Consider the following 15,117-nt stretch of genomic DNA (forward strand, 5'->3'; position numbering starts at 1 on the left):
GCTACATAACTGAACACTTATGTGCAGAGAGAGTGGAGAGGAAAGAAAAGGAAGTGGGCGCGCAGAGAGGGGAAGGCCTTACTGAAGGTCACACAGCGCCACCTCAGGCTCAGCCAGGCTGTGGGTGTGTACAATCAGATGGAGGGCATGCTCATTCAAATAAGGACAAGAATAATGGCACACTCCCCATCTCCATTTAAAAATAGTCACATTTGCTGACACTCGTTTGGCACTTCCTAGGTGCCGGGTGTCCTGTTCAGACTCTTTACACTGTTAACCTTGGACCCTCCCAGCAGCCAGAAATGATGAGTTCCACTATTTTATTTCCGTTTTACAGATGAGGAAACTAAGACACAGAAGGTCTGGGGAACTTGCCTGATGACACACAGCCACGACAAAGTAGGGGCGCTTCGAAAGCACAGCCTCATGTGGGCCGGGGGTGGTGGTGGGGATGGGGGACTTGGCCTCCATTATCACTTCCACAGCAGCTCAGCCAGGCTCGCAGAGCTGCACACTGGCCGGAGAGAACTCGGGGCAAGGCGGGAGGAGCAGATTCTGGCAGGGACCTAGCTGCTGCGGCAGCCACAGGCCTCCTCCACAGACCTAGGTGGATGTGTTAGAGAGCGCTGTGGTGTGGTAATGGCTATCAGGACAGGAGATGAGCCAGGGGTCTGGGTCTCTAACTCCTCATCGCCTGCATGAGAGGCCTGAGCAGTGCCATTTGCCACCAGCATTTGGATGGAGCACGAGGATGGGTGCGCGCGCTCGACGAGGCGAGCTCCGGCTCTTTGTGTGTCCGAGCTCGTACGCGCGTGCGTGCATGTGTGTGTGTGTGTGTGTGTGCGTGTGTGTGTGCGCGCGCGCGTGTATGTGTGTGTGTGTGTGTCCCATGTGTGGGCGTGGCTGACAGTCCAGGCCCCGCCCTAGGCCCCGCCCAGGCCCGGCCAAGCTGGTATTTTTCCACCCAGCAGGATGGGTGATGCGGAGAGCTGCCTGTTCAGACAACAGACACGCGAGGTCAGGGAGAAGCCGCTTATAAATTACCGCTTCCTCCGCGCCGCCGCCAGCGTCGTGCTCCGGGACCTGGCTGCTGCCGAGCTCCCGTGCCCAGCCGCCAACGCCGCGATCGCCGCCAGTCCGGCCAGCCCCGCCAGCCCCGGGCCATCCGCTGTGGGCTTAGCCACCCAGGTACCCAGAGCGTGCGGGCCGCGACTGCAGCCCCCTCCCCGGGCCGCGCTCTGCCACCTCTCCGCGTCCCTGCGGGTCTGGCCTCCCCCCGCGCTCTTTCATCCCCTTCACCCCTGAGGGAGAGACCGAGGGTCTCCTGTTCAGCTCTGTTGGAGAGGGAGTTATTGTTTCCCTGGCGAAGGGGCTGGGGCTGCTGGTGCGGCGGCAGGTGTGTGTGTGTGTGTGTGTGTGTGTGTGTGTGTGTGTGTGTGTGTCCGTCCGTCCCACGGGGTGTCTCCTTGTCCCTGGATGTCTGTTTCTGAGAGTGGCCGTTTCTCCACCCTAGGCAGCCGTGTACATGTGCGCCCCGGGGTGTGTGATATTCCCTATGTCCAGGGCTGCCTTACCTGAGTGTAGTGTGGCCGTGTGGCTCTGTCTCCTGATACACACACTCACACACACACACACACCTTGCCTATGTGAACCTGTACGTGTGGCTGTGTCTCCGGAACCCTGGCCGTGTGCACGTGTGTGTCCCCGAATGTGGCTGGATCCCTGGATCTCTGGTTGGGGGCAAGTCTAGTGTCTTTCAGCTGTACCTGAGAGGGCATCCCTTGTGCCCAGTGGGCCCAATGGGCATCTTTGGTTCTCCGTAGTATTTAGGAGAGGTAAAAGGGAGGTATGGCTCCAGGTGCTGCCTGGGTGTGGCACGCAGGTGTGACAGCCGCTCCCAGGCTTGAGTAGCAGGGCTGAGGCCCCGGAGCGACAGCCAGGGGCAATGGGCAGTGGGTAGCACCAGCTGGACGCATCTTCCTCTAGACTGCTCCCCTTCACTTTATGGGTTCCTCTTTTGGGTGGGAGGTTCTGGTCTGCTCCCACTGGGGAAGCCACACAAGGAACCAGTCTCAGGGACAGATTCCACAGTCCCAAAGCCTCAACCTAGGCTATAGCCTGGCGGCAAGGGAGGCGTGTGCTCAGCAGGGCCACCGACCTGGCTATTTTGGTCACTGCCTGGCCTCTGCCAGATCCCTGCCTTCCCTAGGACCAGCCCCAAAGGCTTGGGAGACAGCCTGGGCCCCCATTTCCTGCCTGGAGAAATAAATCATCTCAAAGCCTGGCCAGGCGCTTGACCCGGAGGGTCTTCGGACTGCGGATTGGTGGCACGTGGCTCCATTTGGATGTCAGTAAATTGGCCTCCGATTTGGCACAGCTAGCTTTCAAATAAATGTCATAGAGATCTTTTTTAAATTAAAAGAAAAAAAATTTTTTTTTTGTTGCTGGTAGGGAGGGGATCTCACCCAGAGTCTCTAAGCCAGAAGGAGTTTATTTTTATGAGAGAGCTGGTGAATGCTTAGCAACGGCCTGCCTGCCTCCCTCTCTACCAGGGAGTCATCGGGGAGTGGGGGGTGAAAGGGAGGTGTTTTAGCAAGATGATGGTGGGTGGCTGGAGGGGGACCTAGGCACCAGCTAAGAACCCACAATAGGATGGTATTGGCAGATGGTTGGAGGCTGTGTTAGACCTTGGTTCAGCCACTCAGTTAACCTTGGGCAATATTTCTTGTCCTCAGTCTCTTCACCTGTAAAATGGGTGGGGCATACTACCCACTGGATATGTCAACCAGGGATCCAAGAGTCTGCTTGTCCCCAGAAAGACTGTGTCTCTCTTAATGGTGACCTTGGGTAGTTCTCTTAGCTTGGGCTTGGCTGTCCAGGCGACAAGGACGCTAAGGCCAGCCTCGCCTTGTCCTTGAAGGGATTGAGGGAGATGAGGCTGAATAAGCTTGTGGTAAGCTGTAAAGCCGGGCTCGGCTCTAGAGCTGCTGATTAGAGGGTGTCACGAGGTCTTGGGTCACTGTGGTATGTGGCAAGGGCCATGGTGCTGTCCGGAGAGAGCTTTTGTCCTCTGGGGATACCCTGGTACTGCCTGTAGCTCTGCTGTGGTCAGCCTCCCTGACTTTCTAACCCCCTCTGTATCCACATCTGCTTGGTAGAATCTGGAGGCTCAGGGGTGGGGGAAGAGCCCATTTTACAGATGGGCCAATGAGAGCTGCCTAGGAGCCTGCCTTGCTTGGACTATACAGAATTGGGATTCCAAAAAGCTTTGCCACGGCCAGCTTTTTTTTGCATTTAGGCTTCACAGCACTTGGGCCACCGATTTGTTAGGGACATTAAGATGGGGACATTAAGGTGGAGCAGGTTCTGGAGAAAACGAGAGACAAAGTATTCCGGTCCTTAGGGCTGGAGGGTGTATGGGGGGACCGTCCTTAGTACCTTGTATTCCTTCTTGATTCTCTGCGCCTTCCAGTGAAGCTCGGCTACCATCCATGCAGCAGGTGTTGTGCCACCCCACCCCCACCCCACCCAGAGGCAGGCTGGGCACTGGGGGGGGTCCCTGCTTCTAACCTCGACTTGTCAAAGGTTTAGTTCTCCGAAAGTTTCCAAAGGTCTCAGTGATAAGGTGCCATGAGTCACTGAGCACATTCCTGGACCCAGGAAAGAGCTGTCAATCACAAGGACTCCCTGGAATGTTGCCCAGCTACTGCCATTGCCGTGATCTGGGTGGGAATAGAGGGCTGGCCTGGGGTTCCAGCTGTGCTTACTGACTCTGGCAACAGTCAGACTCTCTGAGGCTGCAGCTCACTTCATGGTGTTTGTCAAGTTAGCCTAGCCAAAGAAGTTTGAATCTATGTGTTGTGTGGAGTAGCTACGGTTCTAGGGCATCATGCCCTGGTGGAGGGCTCTTTCTTTTTCTTTTCTTTCTTTTCTTTTCTTTTTCCTTTTTTTTTTTTTCTCTAGACAAGAGTTTCTCTGTATAGCCCTGGCTGTCCTGGAACTCACTCTGTAGACCAGGCTGGCCTCGAACTCAGAAATCTGCCTGCCTCTGCCTCCCAAGTGCTGGAATTAAAAGGCATGTGCCACCACTGCCTGGCCTAGGGCTCTTTCTTAATGTGTCTCATTTAGGTGGTTAAGAAACCTTGGCTCAGGTCAGCCCTGGACAGGCACTGGATTTGGGGTAGAATGTTGACTTTGAGGCACTAATAACCTAGAGGGAGTGGCTGCTGCAGGGACCACAGACATCCATGATTGCCTTGAGGAAGACTTAAGAGCCTGTGAGCCAGTGTGATATTGGAGCCAATGCTTCTTATGGGCAGAGAGGCAGGGTGAGCTGGCCTGGTAGGCAGGGACACAGAGGGTTTAAATGTACCGTGACATGAAATAGCTAAGTGTGCTTATAGAACGTGTCCATAGGGTCTCAGTTAGAGAGAGGCCATGAATAGATGTGGCCAGAGCCAGGTGATGGAGAGCTATGGGTTTCAGGCTTATAGTTATCAGGAGGACAGCAGGGAGACAAATAGGTTTGAACAGCATCTGGGGACAGTAGCAGGAGTCAATCAAGAGCCTGGGGAGGAACCCCTAATGGTAAGCAAGGAACTGGATTGGCTCCAAAGATCAAGGGTGGTTGCTAACTGGCCTACCATTGGACAAGGTACAAGGCATTTTCTGGACCAATGAATCTGGCCCCAAGTTCTTTCTGTAAACGCCAGGTGAAGCCTGGACACCCTGTTTAACAGGTACCAGGCCATTAACTTGCTGATTTCCACCTCCCTGGAGCATGCAGATCTGGCATCTTTAGAGAAAGTTATGGGCAGGCCTGAGAGGGGCTGCACTCTCCCTTCTGACCACTTTGGATTAAAGGATTCTTTTGGAAACATGAGCTGAGGCTGAGCTTAGGGAGGGGTGGGGTTGGAGAGGCAGGAAGATAGAAATGTTTGTCTTTTTTTTTTTTTTTTTTTTGGTGTGTGTGTCAAGGGTGGTGGGGGAGGGGGAAGGTTGGCCTGGAACTTATGTAGCCCAAACTGGCCAGGAATTTTGCTACACTACTCCTGCTTTGGACTCCCAAGTTATGGGATTATAGGTGTGAGGTACTGTGCCTAACACTTCCCTGAGATATGGCTCATCAGGTAAAAATCACTTGCAGGATTACCAGGTCCCATGGTGGAAGGAGAGAGTCGTCGCACAGTGATCTCCTTTGACCACATGAGATCCTGGCATGCCACATAAGATACACAGAATAATAAAAATTATATTTTTTCCAAGGAAAAAGATATTTTAAGGGCCTGGGACTGTACAATATGTGCTTAACCTGAATTTGATCTCTGGCACACACACCCCTCCACCAATTAAATTAAAGTTGAAGTATAATGCAGAGATGCTTTGAAGTTCAGTAAATTCAGACATCAGTGTAACTACCACCCAGATCAAGATAAAAACATCCCTATGTTTTGCACACATGTTTGTGAATAAACATGTGTGTTGACGTATGGGGAGTGTACGTGCAAATATGTGTGTGTGCTTGTGGGGGGTCAGAGGTCAATGTTAGGTATCTTTTCAGTTGCTTTCTACCTGTCGTGTGTGTCTATGTGGTGTGCATGTGTGTGGATATGTTCATGTTTATACATATCTGTGTGGAGGGTGGAGTTCGATATCAGCTGCCTTTCTCCTTTAGTCTTTTTTTTTTTTTTTTTTTTGAGACAGTCTCTCACTGAACCTGGAGCTAGAATGGCAGCCAGCATACTCTATCTTCCCATCTTTGTTCCCCCTGTCCCCAGTGCTGGGCTGCATGAGTGTAGGGCCACATCTGCCTTTTTATTTTGGTGCTGGGGACCTGCCCTTGCTTCTCCTGCTCACACAGCCAGCTGTCTTACCTGCAAAGGCCTCTCTCTAGCTCCTCTGCTCCTTGCTTTTTTGCTTGAGGAGGGGCTGGGAACTTCACCCTTGCTAGGCAGACACTGTACCACTGAGCCACATCCCCATCTCTCTCCACACCTTAAGAGAGCTACTTTTAGATGTCTGTCACTGTGAATGAATTTTGCCAAGTCACCTCCTCATATCAGTGGATTTGTGCCAGGCAGGGTGAATCGCCCTTGTAGTCCCAGGACTGTATGTGTGTATTATATATGACTGAAGCACTGACTATTAAATAGAAAGTTCTGGAAATGAGCAGTTCATGTGTTGTTGAAGACATTTTATGACAGGATTGGGTTATATATAACTCTAGTTTATTATGAGCTATTGCTCTCAGAATGACTAATTTATAAATTAAACTTTATCTTAATTATGTGTAAAGGGATCGGATAGAAGGCAGTATAGACTGGAGGTCATTGCTTTCTGTATTTGAATACTATAGTGTGCCCTCTGGGCAAGAGGCATTATAACCAAACGACAGCTTGTCCAACTGTCCTGCGGATGCTTTGTCTATAGGTGTAGGATTGTGAGAGAATCTCCTGTAGGCATTGTGTGCTAGCCTTTTTAATAGACATACCATTTCATTTGTGTAGGAATGACAAACTGTCAAATGATTCACTTTTCAGTTACCAAAATTATATACCTCAAGCAATAGAGAACTCGCAGAAGCTAAAATATATCCCCTTCAGGTCACTACAAAACACCCAGATAAAGGGTTGGGTCGAGGGTATACTCTGGAGTGTGTGCTTGCGAAGTGTGAGGCCCTGGGTTCCACCCCCAAAGCTAAAAATGACTAAATAAAGACCTTAAGACCATCCGTTGCTCTCACATTCAGCTCTAGCTGTGTGGTACCTGCAGTGTCTGTCGGGATGCAGACTGCTTTTTATCACTTTCTGGGTCCATTTTCATTTCCTTGTGGGAGTAAGGATTTGCTCAGCAGGCCGGCCAGCCAACCAGCTAGCCAGCTAGCCACTTGTGGTTTTGTTTTGTTTTGTTTTTAACAAAAAACAGCGTCATACTGTTCCAGGTTCTGCCACTTGGTCTGTACAAACAATGGCCCATTGTGACCTGCCACCCCGCAGAATGCCCTGCAGAACACCACTGCAGAACGTACAAGCCCACCAGCCCACTGTGCACATCCTTGGCTTGTGACCCTCTGGCCTCTTCTGTCCTAGCTGACCACCCAGACTACAGCTCAGTGAGGGCGTCGCCTCACTCAGTGGCTTCCAACTTGCCCTGAAGGTGAACATCAGCCCGAGCCCTTACCGCTGGCAGGAGTGTCTTTCTAAATACAGGAGCTCACCCTTTCAATTCTCCTGCCTCAGCTTCCCAGGTGGCTGAAACTGCAGGTGTGTACCACTGGTTGCACCGCAAATGCCTATTGAGCACCTACTGAACGTCAGGCACCGTCCCAAGGGTAGGAAGGGCAACAATGAATGAACCAGTCTCTGGTGCTGGGCAGCTCGCAGTCCCTCGGGAGAGTGAGACCAACATAGGGAGGGGGAGAAGATGAGCATCTGGAGGTTAATGTACAATCTCAGACCTTTAATGCTGAGGGCAGACACTTGGGAACAAGTCGCAGGTGTGCGGAAGAGTGGTCCATTGACTGGAGTTCAGGGACTGTGGACTTTGGGATCACCCAGCTAACCTGCCCCACCCACCCACCTACCTCAGAGACTAGGAGCTCTGGTGAGGTCTGGGTTGAGGTGTTTATCAGTGGGAGATATCCAACCTTCCAATGACCTATTGTTCAGTTTCCCTGCCTCTGCTGTGCCCACCATGCTGATTATGTAAAACTCCCCTTCTGAGAGGTAGGTTAAGGACACTGGCAAGATCTTGTGCAACTGACTTTTCTGGGGATGGAACCCAGGGAGGTTTCTACAGTTAGGCAGGTGCTGTGCCACTGGGCCACACCCCAGCCCCTCACCTCAGTGTTTCCATGCTGTTCTTAGTCTCAGTTAATGGGAACAGGATGGGAAGGAAGCACCCCCCACCACCCCCTCCAAGGGCAGGCTGCTTGAGAGATAATCACAGTCCAGGACCCAACTCCCAGAAAGCTTGGGGAAGAACCCGGAGCGTGGTACTGAGGACCTGATCTGCTCAGCCCAGGACTGAGCTGCGTGGGGGAAGGGTGGGAAGGACGTTCTGCCCAACTTTGCTGGGCATCCAGTGGACAGGAGACATCTTTCACTGAGCCTACCTATCTCCTGGCCTGGCTAGTCTGTTCACCTTGTCCATCCCCGGTCCCCACCCTCCGCCCCCAGCCTTAGTATCTCTATTGAGTAGATGGAGCTTTTAGGCTAGGTCTCCTAGCTGGGACATTCTGAGTGTCCTGTTTCCATGGTGCTTGTAACAGGGTAGACGTGGAATATGACTGGTTGCCATATTCCATCAACCCCCTTCCTACGGGAAGCCCAAAGGCTGAGATTGCTAGATGCTTGGCAGGGGGTAGAGAAGGGTGGCTGGCCGGTGGATCTGTGGCAGTCATGCCTAGTGGGTGAAGGGCACTGGAACAGGGTCGTTCGGAGGGCTCTGCCCCTGCTCCAGGGCTAATCAGTCCCAATGGAAGGCTGGTCCTGATTTCAAGGACCGTCATTCTATCACCAGATGGCAACTGGCATCCACCGCCTGCCGACCAGCCGCCATGTCTCCCGAGCACCTCTCTATACCATCTAGGAGGTAATGCTAAGCCAGTCTCCTGCTCAAGAGGCTCCCCGTGGCTCCAGAGCGCCCCGTGAACTCTGTGACCAAACTCTAAAGAAGAATTTGATGTTAGACTCCTTTCTCAGATCGGGCTCACCTCTCCTTGTAGTCTGGGGTTCTCTGTTGAACCTAGTCCTTTGTTCCCCATCTTCTTCCCACTCCTCAAGTACAGCTGGAAGCTTCCTGGTCCAAGAAGCATTCCTTGACCCTGGGTGGTGCTTAACATACAGGAAACCAAAGATCACAAGAATCAAAGAGGACTTGAACTTCCCTGCCTGAGCTCCTAAGAGCTCTGTCCCCTGGCCTGATCTTGGACCTCTGTGAGCCTGCCGATCCACCTGACCACCAGCTGGGGACACACTGAGAGAAGGGGAGATACTCCAGCATCTAGCAGAGGGGGTCTGGCTCTCAGAAGTGCACCCCCATCCTGAAATGAGAGCCTATTCTTTGAACATCTATTGGTCCAGGCTTGGACCCACCCATCCACCCACCTAGCAGGTACTTATTCCTTCCAGGCTGTGCGGATATCACCAGTGGATAGGGCTTGGGGCTGTCTGCTTGGCAAGAGTGATGGATGTCCAGTAAAAAAGTTATACAGGCGAACGTATAAAATCAAAGCCAGGCGTTGTGAGCCGGGGCTGGTGTCCTTGGCCTCTGGTTTTCTTACTGTGTGACCTAGGTGAATCCTTATCCTTCTCTGGTCCTTGGGTTTGAGGAGATCACTTGTGGATCATGAGGAAAAGAGTCCTAAGTCTGTATGGTCACAGTGTGAGGCACACCTATACTTGTCCTCTTGCTGATTTTCCAGGGTGGCCTGACCCTTGCTGTGAAAGGAGGCATCCCAGTTTGGAGACTAGAATTCCAGAGTAGTGCTGAGCAGAGAGCTGTGGCAGCCAGCTTTTAGTAAGGAATATCTCCTTGGGAACAATGTGGGTTTGCCTAAACTGTTAGTGGGAGAATATAGATTAGAACAAACCTTGAGAGAGAGAGAGAGAGAGAGAGAGAGAGAGAGAGAGAGAGAGAGAGAGAGAGAGAACCCACGCTTGCTAGCCCCTTCCCTTGGTGCTATGGAGTCTATTTCTGTCTTTTATTTCTTGCAGTAGAAGGTGGGTTTCTTTTAAAGGTATCCTGTGGTGAGCCTAAAAAAATGTGTCAACTCTTGTGGAATATCTCTTCCCCACCCCCACCCCCTGTCAGCTCCAAGTGTTCTGTGAATTTGGGGGGGGGGGTGTTGCTTCTGAGGATGAGACCCAGAAAGATAGGTAAGGGCTTTGCTCCAGTCCTGGGAAGCAGTGTGAAACACTGATATTATTTCTTCCTCTGTACCCGATCGGGGCACAGTGGGGGAGGTGTGGCACGGTGGACTGTGGCAGTGGCAGAAGTCGGATGTGGTGTGGAGGGTGTTAAGCAGCAGCTGTGATGCCTCCTTGTGTCCCTGAACCCCACTGTCTCGGAACCTGCCGCCTCTCGTGGCCGTGAGGGAGAAGCCGCCCCGCCTCGCTGATTCAAGGGCACCGAGTCAGTGTGGACTGGATGAGGGATTGCTGGGAGCTTGACCTTCCCTGAGATTTTGCCCAGTTCTCCGGGTAGGGTGAGTTCCAGGGTCCATGTGTGTGGGTCTGCTTAGTAGGAAGGCGGGGACAGTGAGAGCTGGAAAGGGGAACTGGGTAGGGGATGAGTCGGTCGGTCGGTCACTAAGAGGAGTGGTACTCAATTCCCAGCAACCACGAGACATCTCACAGCTGTCAGTAACTCCAGTTCCAGTGCATCCAACACCCTCAAACAGGCAATGCACTTGAAATACAAATCATTTTTTTTTAAAGGGCTGGAATTGGAAATCACTTGGAACCTGTCACAGTGGTCTCCTCCTTAGGCAAGAGCCACCCCTTCTTAGCGTCAGCTTCTATTTTTACTTCTGGGGTACAGGCTCCAGTCAAAGGATAATTTGCTTCCTTTGAATGTAAAGAGTCCAGCCTCTGCCAGCATCCTTGGAAAGCCCCAAACCTGCCACCAGGAAAATCTTGTTTATTGTTGTCCCTACACTCATTGGGGATAGCTAACACCAGTTCTCCCTGAGGCCCCAGCCTGAGCCCCTCTCTTCCCCTGACCCCTCAGCCCATTAGTAATATTTCTTAACTTCCTGACTTGAGATGGCTGTTACCAGGGTCCTGGAGCCTACTAGGTGTGGTTCATTGTGGTGTTATGGGGTTGTAAATCATATAGATGTGATTTCTTTAAAAAACTTTTTCTACAGCCCAGGATGGCCACAAACTCCCGATTCTCCTGCTTCAGCCTCCTGAATGCTGGGATTACAGGTGTGCACCACCACACTAGGCTTTCTCCCTGTCACGATGCAGGTCAAGTTGGAGTCTCCAAGTTGGGACCTAGCATTCGGTATTCCTTAAAAGCCTAGCTGAGATAGCTGGCTGTACAGTGGGTACACCTGTGGTCCAGTTATGTGGGAGGTTGAGGAGGAAGCGTGGCCAGAGCCCAGGAGTTAGGGCAGTATAGTCTCTGAGCCACATAGGGAGTGAGACCCAGGCTGTAGACCCTTCTCCTCCAAAAGATGAATAATATGATAAATTCTGTTTCCCTAGTGTTCATATTTTGCATAGGAAAACCCCAAAGCCTTCCTGGGGGCAGGTGACTGACTCAAGGTCATAGGTCTGAGAGCTGGCTGAGCCGGCCTTGGGCCAGTGCCACCTTGGAAAGGATGCTTATGGGGAAGCCGCTTGCTACTCTGCAGTGTTGGCGGTCCAAAAAGCCGCGGGAGGTTTTTGCAGGCGGCCAAGTCGGATGTAAGTCAGGGAGAGCCCAGGGCCAGCCAGGCCCTGCAGACAGGCCTAGTGGCTCCAGGCAGTGTGTCAGGACAAGGCCCCCAGCATGGGATCTGGCTTGTTGCCTGCTGGGGTGGCAGTGGTGGAGGGGAGTCTTTGAGAGGCTTTCGGCTCCTGGAAGACAACACAGAGCCTGCTGGAACACCCCTCACATGGCCTCTGGTCATCTAGAGACATTCTAGCATGGGGGCTAGCAGAAGCGCTTGACCCAGGACCAAAGCTGCCCTTGTGGAAAGCTGCATCCCTCTGGAATTGTCTCCGGTTGGGCTCTGCTTTGAGGATGCATAGGGGCTCCGAGGTCTAGTTTCCTACCTGCCTGGGCCGTATGTTTACATGGGTCACCGGGCCTCAGTAAGTGGAAGAAAAAGACAGATTGAGTCTGAGTTCTTGGAACATAGTGGTCACTGGACCAGAAGTGACAGTTATCACAGGACAGTGGAGAGAATAAGTGGCTCCATCCATATCTGGCATTCAGAGCTGGGGGTGGGGTTCGCAGCCTGTTGTGCAGAGTCCTCCAGATGTTTCACAGGCCTACCAGTGAGGACTGATTTGAACATGTATGTCTTCCTGTGTGCCCTGCGAGGACTGGGAGTGAGGGGGAGGGTCAGGCCTAAGTTTTGCAACAGACACCTGACAGACAGAATGTCAGGCTGTGGGGAACCTCAGATGTCAAGTCATTCTGTCACCTGCATCCTCCACATTGGTACTAATGGGCTGAATGTCAGATAGGAAGGAACATAAAATGACACAGCAGGTTCAAGCCAGGGCACAGGTCTGTCTGTCTGTCTGTCTGTCTCTCTCTCTCTCTCTCACACACACACACATACACACACACACACACACACACACACACACACACACACTCTGCTGAGGATGGACACGGGACCTTGGTCATACTAGGCAACACCCTACCCATGAACCATATCTCTAGGTATTCAATTAATTATATTGGTATATGTATGTATATGTTTTTGTATGTATACATATGTGTATGTATGTGTACATGTATGTGTGTATGTACAAGTGTGTATCCTAGGAGGCCAGAAGAGGGCTTCAGATCTCCTGAAGCCAGAGTCACAGTTGGTTATGAGTCTCCTAATGTGGTGTTGGGAGATGAACTCCAGCCCTCTGCAAGCACAGCAGGCACTCTCAGCCGCTAAGCCATCTCGCTAGCCTTGTATTTATTTAGTTTTTTGAGATGTGGTTTTTCTATGTAGCTCAGGTCAGTCTCTAACGCACGTTCTTTTTGCCTCACTCTCTTCAGTGCTGGGGTTACATGTGTGTTCCTCTATGCCCTAAGAAGACCGGGTTCTTATGGTGGTAGTCGGCAAAAAAATCAGTTTAAATTAACTTTAGAGGTAACTGGAACATTGACTGCTACGTCACCTGAAGAGTGCAGGTTAGGAATCCTCTGGGTGTGGCTATATTCCGGTGCTGAGATGTCAGTCTGCTCCATTTCTGGGCGCTGTGTTCCTTGGTGCTTACTTCATTCTCCTTTAGGGACCTTAGCTGCCCCAGTGAAACCCCATCTCCACAAGCCATCTCAACTTAGAAGAAGCCTCTTCTAACTCCTCCTGCTGCTCCTCCTGCTGCTCCTCCTGCTGCTCCTCCTCCTGCTCCTCCTCCTGCTCCTCCTCTAAATAATTTTAGGATTATGTATGTGTGCATGGTCTATGTATATGTGTGTGTTGGGGGCAGTGCACATGACTTAACATGCATGTGAATGTCATAGGACAACTATGAAGTCTGTTCTCGCCTGTCACCTTTGTATGGGTTCTGGGGATGGCATTCAGGCTGCCAGGCTTATATGGCATGTGTCTTTAACCCACTGAGCCATCTTGCCGACTCCCCAACCCCCCCCCCCCCAGTGCTTTTAACAAGAGTTCTGGCTGTCATTCGAATTGTCCAGGCATAGTCAAGTCCACGAGTGAGCAGCTCTGATTGGCCAGGTCTAGTTCACATGTTCCTCCAGAAGTAAGAGGTGAGATCTGTTTCCTGATAGGATGAGATCGATAGATGTGCCTCACCAAGACAAATCAGTTCAGAGTGTTCCTACATGAGTGCCAGCTAGCCACACAGACCCACTGATACAGAGGGCTGCTCTTATCTGTCTGAGGCAAGCTGAGGCAAGGTTCCTTGAACAATGTGCTGAGAATTTGTGCTTTAAACACAGTGTCTCCATCTTCCTCGTTATCTTCCTTCATTTGGCATGGCCCAGGGGAGTCAGGTACTCGTTACCGTTTCCTGTCTCTCTGCCTTACTCATTGCAGATATTACTGACCCACCTCGGCTTCTGTAGGGCAATATCCATCAAGGAAGTGGAGGAAGCTCCAGTGACTTCCCACTCATGTTTCAGTCTCACCTTAGGGTTCAGGGTTCCTTGAGAACAGGGGATCTCTGCTTCTTGAGGTTCGGTCTTTCCTCAAACACTGCCTGGTACATAGTAGGTGCTTAAGAAATTGTTGACTGTTCTTACCATATGGTACCTTGGACTCAGTGCCTGAGCTCCGTGTGCTTAGGGTGTAGCCGTGAGTGCTCTGAGGAGGGAGGCTGGCAATGAACTGACAGAGCAGCCATAACTGCTCAGGTTGTGGAAGAAGCTAGAATTGCTGCCAGAGAGGAGAAGTGGAGCTTGGGGAGGGGGGGAAGAGAGGTGCCCCTGCCTAGCTACCCCCCTCATCCCTGTACATCACCATTAATTCCAGTTTAAGTGTCCTTGAAATTTTAGATCTTCATTGATAAGAATGCTTTTCTTGATTCTACACATTTTTATAATCCAGGAATGCTGAAAGGCCTTCCTGTGTCTGGGCCGGCAGCTCTGCGGGTGGCCTGAGACGCCGAGCCCAGAGTTCTGTCCCTGCTGTCTGTTTCCCTAAAGAACAGAGACTCTCTGGTTTTTTGGTTTTTTGGTTTTTTTGTTTTTTTTTTTTTAAGTGTCTGGGGTGTATCCCTATTGTGGTGCTCCCACTGAGTGTGCACAAGGCTCTGGGGGTCCACCCTGAACACTCTAGGTAACATGAACAAGTAAATCAAAATTCATGAGATGGCTTCTGGGCCATCCCCGGATAGCTGCTGTCCATCAGAGTCCAGCAGGCTTCCTGGGTGCGATGGGTCTCCGTAAGCTTGATGTGGTAATTGGGGGACTGTGCCGTTCTTAAGAATCTTGGGGCTGGACAGTCGTGGTGTCTCAGCCGGCAAAGGAACTTGCTGCCTCCTAAACTTGATCCAAATTCAGTCCCCAGGAGCCTCGTGCAAGCTTTCCCTTGATCTCCACATGCCCCTGCCCCTCCCCTTGCCTGCCACACACAGAAATGTAACAGTAATGATGGTGACAGTAATGAAGAGAATCTGCCTAGCCTTACACTGTCTATAGGGGATAGCCAGTGACTGGTCTGGGACCTGGGCAGACTACAGAGCTAGTGGGAGTGCAGGCTTTCTGCTCTAGTGAGTGGCTCACCTGTGCACACCAGCAAAAAGAACCTACCTTTATATATATATATATATATATATATATATATATATATATATATATAATGTAAAGAGTATAAAACTTTGCCATGCGTTAATATTAAATGTAGAAGTCAAAGGGCAAGTTGCAAAGAGTCAGTTTTCTTCCGCTGTGTGGGTCTGGCGAATCAAACTCAGGCTGTCAGGCTTGGCTGCA

At 51.4% G+C, this 15,117-nt stretch overlaps 1 protein-coding gene across 2 annotated transcripts in view; it reads left to right on the top strand.

Moving 5' to 3' along the window:
* The first annotated feature begins 946 nt into the window (after positions 1-946).
* Slc6a6 (solute carrier family 6 member 6) overlaps positions 947-15,117 on the top strand; it is a 75,054-nt gene continuing 60,883 nt past the window's right edge. The window contains exon 1 of one of the 2 annotated variants that reach the window (XM_021188845.1): positions 947-1,188. The gene's annotated coding sequence lies outside the window, so the exon portion shown is untranslated. The remainder of the gene's footprint in view (positions 1,189-15,117) is intronic. The other variant, XM_029535398.1, reaches the window with a different exon arrangement.

Source organism: Mus pahari, chromosome 2 (genome assembly GCF_900095145.1).
Source record: "Mus pahari chromosome 2, PAHARI_EIJ_v1.1, whole genome shotgun sequence".
Classification (NCBI taxonomy): Eukaryota; Metazoa; Chordata; class Mammalia; order Rodentia; family Muridae; genus Mus; species Mus pahari.